The sequence below is a fragment of the Sturnira hondurensis genome, unplaced genomic scaffold, assembly GCF_014824575.4.
Source record: "Sturnira hondurensis isolate 20B ecotype Veracruz unplaced genomic scaffold, ASM1482457v3 Scaffold0005279, whole genome shotgun sequence".
Lineage (NCBI taxonomy): Eukaryota > Metazoa > Chordata > Mammalia > Chiroptera > Phyllostomidae > Sturnira > Sturnira hondurensis.
The window spans coordinates 11737188-11741658 of NW_028077910.1; the positions used below are offsets into that span (position 1 = coordinate 11737188).

The window sequence follows — 4471 nt, forward strand, 5'->3', positions numbered from 1 at the left end:
TTCATTCTGTCTGTGAAAAGTCTCCTAGTCTCTTGGCTGCCTTACTTCTCCTGCCTGACTTAAGCCTGAAACAATGCTGGAGGGTGGTGCCTCCCTGGGCAGGAATGGGCAGTTCCCTGGGGGAATGAGGCCTAAGAAAAGAATACATAAAATTCTGTGAAAACCTCTTTGCTAAGAATGACCTCAATTTTCCAATAAGGGTCCAAGTATGAAATGAGTTTGTTTCCCAAAATTTTAAAACCCTTTAGCAACTGACCCTGATCAGAATAAGCCCTTGTAGTTCTTTGTGTCTTCTCTATTGTTTGATCCTTACAGCCTGACAATGAGGATGAGCTTTACCTGTATCCCTGTGCAAATTGAACCAAGTAGAAGCCCATTGAGGAAAAGGCTCCTGGACCTTCTCTTATGAGAGATTGGCCACTTTTACCCCCCAAGCAGATCATGTTTTGGTGGACTTAGTCTCATTCATGGCAGATGGGGGTGCCCTATGGGCAGAGCCCTCCCACAGTTTGTTTTTCTCTTACTGGCTTATTTCACTTAGCTTAATCCTCTGCAGGTCCATCTAGTACTTCCTTTTTTATGGTCATGTAATATTCTATTGTATAAATATAATATAGCTTTTTTATCCACTTATTTACTAATGGACACTTTTACTGCTTCAAAAATCTTGGCTGTTGTAAATAACACTGCATCTCCTCATATTTTAAAAGTCAATTGGATTTTTATTGTGATGCAATGTTTTAAATAACACTAAGCCAAGAGTAAAAATGACTGCATTATGATTTTTCTATAATATTCAAGTTTTTTATTGGTAAAATATTCCAAAATAAATCCAATAAACAATTTCCAATGCCCTAACTGAGAGATGAATTCAATATTTTGGGTTTTGATCAATTACAACTAAACTGGGCTAATGGCAGTTACGTTAAAACCCTGAAAACCAAAGCTGATCATCCAAAACAATCTACAACATCCATATTTTCCATCCAGGATAGAAAAATGAGCCTACAAAGTAAAGAGAGCCACAGCTTGATCAAATAATTGACCCCAAATCACCTCTCTGTTATTTGAACTAATAGTTGCTAAGAGCTTGAAGTTTCTGGTTTTGTTATTAACAATGGATTCTAGAGACACAGCTTCAATGTTAAATGTGACAGTGGATCTAGAAGTAATGGTTCAGTCCCTTCTTTTCCATTTACAAAAGCTGCACCATTTGTACTAATACAGACTCTTGCTTCCCCTGCAGACAGTCATGTCCATTCTGTTTTGCTGCACACAGTCTCTTCTGTCTGGTGGTCCCACTGTTTCAACTCTGAATGTTAATGTCTGCTCACAAAAATTGCTTGGAGAAACTGGAGTAAAAAATTCCGGATTCTGAGTCATTTTCTTCAATGGCTCAGGCTGTATCCCTCAAAGCTGGCTGCCCATTGAAGAGGAACCAGTGTGGAATGACCTATCTGTGGGACACTCCCAAATCTCCACTCATGTCCGCCATCTCCTTGGGTGCAGACTCTGAATCAACACTGAGGTCTACGTGTGGCTCTGTCAGTTCCACTTCAGAACCGACACAGACATCTTCAAAATGATTTCAAGTCCATTTACGGAACTGGAGTCTGCGATCCTGGGTTGTACAGTTGGCATTTACCTTGTACTATTGCATGATGATGCCTCAAGATTTCTCTACTCATTTTTCTGCCTGCACCCGTGAGGAAGATACTGCCTTTCCCTGTTTAAATATGTGGTCTTTCTCTATGTGAAGGATTGAGTCATCCAACTGAGCAGACAAACCAGGCAAATCAACCAGTAAAGGCGCTTGCAGTAAGCTGTCCAACTGAATGTGTGAGCTCAGGGTCACTGACGGTCCCGGGCACCTCTGAGCTGCGTGACAAAGCAGAGCATTCGTCTCGACTGAGCTTGGTTTCATTTGCCCAACTCTGCCCATATACTTAAAAAAATAATTACATTTTTCTGAAATAGATTTACACCTGTGAGACTATCATAGATAAACTATAATAATTGGCAATAGATGTTAAAGTAATACATTGTTTTGCTGCTAAAGAACAAAGTGCTTATTTAGAAATGTTAGGCTTAAAAAGAGTGATTTTACATACTTAGAAAATTATGTAGCTTGAGGAGGATCCATTATAACATGCCATCTCATGAAATCATTCATTTTCATAACACACACTTAAATATAAAATTTGAATAATTATTATTTGAAAAGCTTACAGTCTTATCGTTGTATATAACTTACTGGCAATAATACATAGTTATGGTACACAGTGAGTGCTATAGCAATGTGCATTTAAACATTCAGTAAAAATGCCTACGCAATTTTTATATTACAAGTATAAATGGTATTCAACTATCCATGCATTTATATACTGTATAGTCAATATGTATGCTTAAAGCAACTGAATTGCTGTTGCTAAGCATTTCTCCTCATTTTTAAAATTGATTTTCTTTGTAAAAGAGAAATGTGAATCTCGCTTGGAGAAAATCTATGTTTTAGGTCATGGTATAATGAATGAGTTGGCTTTATGTGTGTGTGTGAAAGTGCTTGTACTATTTTGAGAAATGGATATACAGTAGGATGGTTACCAGCAGTTCGCTTTGTTGTAATTTCTGAAAAGCAGCTTTCTGTGTTTCAGAGAATAATTGATTTGAAATAGTACTCCCTTAGTTACAGGCCTTATTTTATGTCATTTTTCTTAACTGTTTTCTAAAAACAGATGCTTAATTACCTATTGCAACAGTATTCACAGTTATACTACATTTTTTTTCTTTTTCCCCTTATTTTAATGTTTTTTAAGTATTAGGAGAAAATAAAGTATTAGTGATAAACATTTTAGCATAGGTTAAGAAAATCATCGATTCAAGTATTTTCAGTTATAATGTTTGATAAACAAGGTTAATGAGCATATTAAAATCTGTGTCATAATAAGTTTGGCATTATTGGAATGTAACAGGGTTTGGAATTTACTAAGATTCAAGGACTAAAGAAATAATCACACTGAACAGAGATATTTTAAAGAAAAAGGCAAAATAGAAAAAATGTATTTAACATTGAGCTATAAGTTTAGTTTTCTTTTTTGCATTATGTTTAATATCATTAAAATGATATTAAAAATACCTTATATATAGATAATAAAATACATTCTGGCATTTGCAAGAGAGAAAAAATGTCGCTTATGAGTGTACATTATGTATACTTTACTTATTGTTAAAAATATGGAAAACTACATACAATTAAGCATAAAGTCAGGATAAAAATATAGATAAATTGTATATTAAAATATTGTTCAGATCTTTCAGGCACAGGTTATGGTCTACAGGGCTATAAATATCACATTGCATCTCTTCAGTCATTATCATTTTGTAAATATTTATGTTTATGAATATTTCCCTCACTAATATCAGTGACAGCAAAACAAACATTTGACTAATGATTCCACCTGCCATTATTGCCTTTTTTTCCTCCTACCACTCTTGTCTTTTTTCCCTTTCTCATTTATTTTTATTTCATTTAATCTACAGGTAAATGTTCATTTTTGTGATGTTTTCATCAAGCTATGTCCCCAAAATATACAGATTTTATCTAAAAACTATTTACAAGAGAAACATTGGTTTTATTAGTAAAATGTATATCCGTAAAAATGACGACTTCATAGAATTAAAGCAATTCCCTCTATGTCACTTCTCCTTTCCCCGGGACTCTGATCTCCATTACTCACAGTTCATCATCTCACTTACCTGATTTTCTATGCTAGACTTGATCTATAATGGAGGTCTAGATGAAATTCATGTTACTTCTTCCCTATAGATATCTTTCCTTTATTTCATGCTCTGTGTGTGTACAGAAGTTATTATTTTTGGTCTAGTAATCCCATTATGAATTAAAAAGTTCTCATTTATCATGATCTCTATAATTTATAGTAAATGAACATTAAACTTTTTTGCAATGCTTCTACTAGCTTTTACTTTACTAATTGTGTACTCCAGAGCTATCCTGATTTGATAACATAGATTTTTATATTAGTTTTGTGAAACAACTGACAGGAGGAAAAACACTATAAAATTTACACTACCATAACATTGTTGTTATCTTTACTTTTGTTTGTCCTCAAAATATATTGTGATATTTTGTGTACATCAAACAAAGATTTTATCTACCTACCACATCCAACTATATCACAGTCAACTATCTACTTGAAATAGTTCATTCAACAGAAGTCATTATATCATTAATTCTCAAATTATGAGATTACAAAGATCGAAAGTTTTTACTCCATTTCACTCCTAGAATTTTAGAAATCTTAAAGGGTTCACTGTAGTCCAACTCTTTGTCCAGATAAGGGAAATGAATGAATGATAAGATGTGTTAGATTTACCCTTATGTTTTAAAATTTTCATTAACTTTTAACTTCATGGATAGTTTTAGAAAACACATGAAAACAAATACCTTTCATAT

The 4471-nt window shown here is 33.9% G+C and overlaps 1 pseudogene; it reads right to left on the reverse strand.

The window, feature by feature from the left end:
* Positions 1 to 964: 964 nt before the first annotated feature.
* On the reverse strand, positions 965 to 1924 carry LOC118987501 (cytokine receptor-like factor 3; annotated as a pseudogene).
* Between the last annotated feature and the right edge of the window lie 2547 nt (positions 1925 to 4471).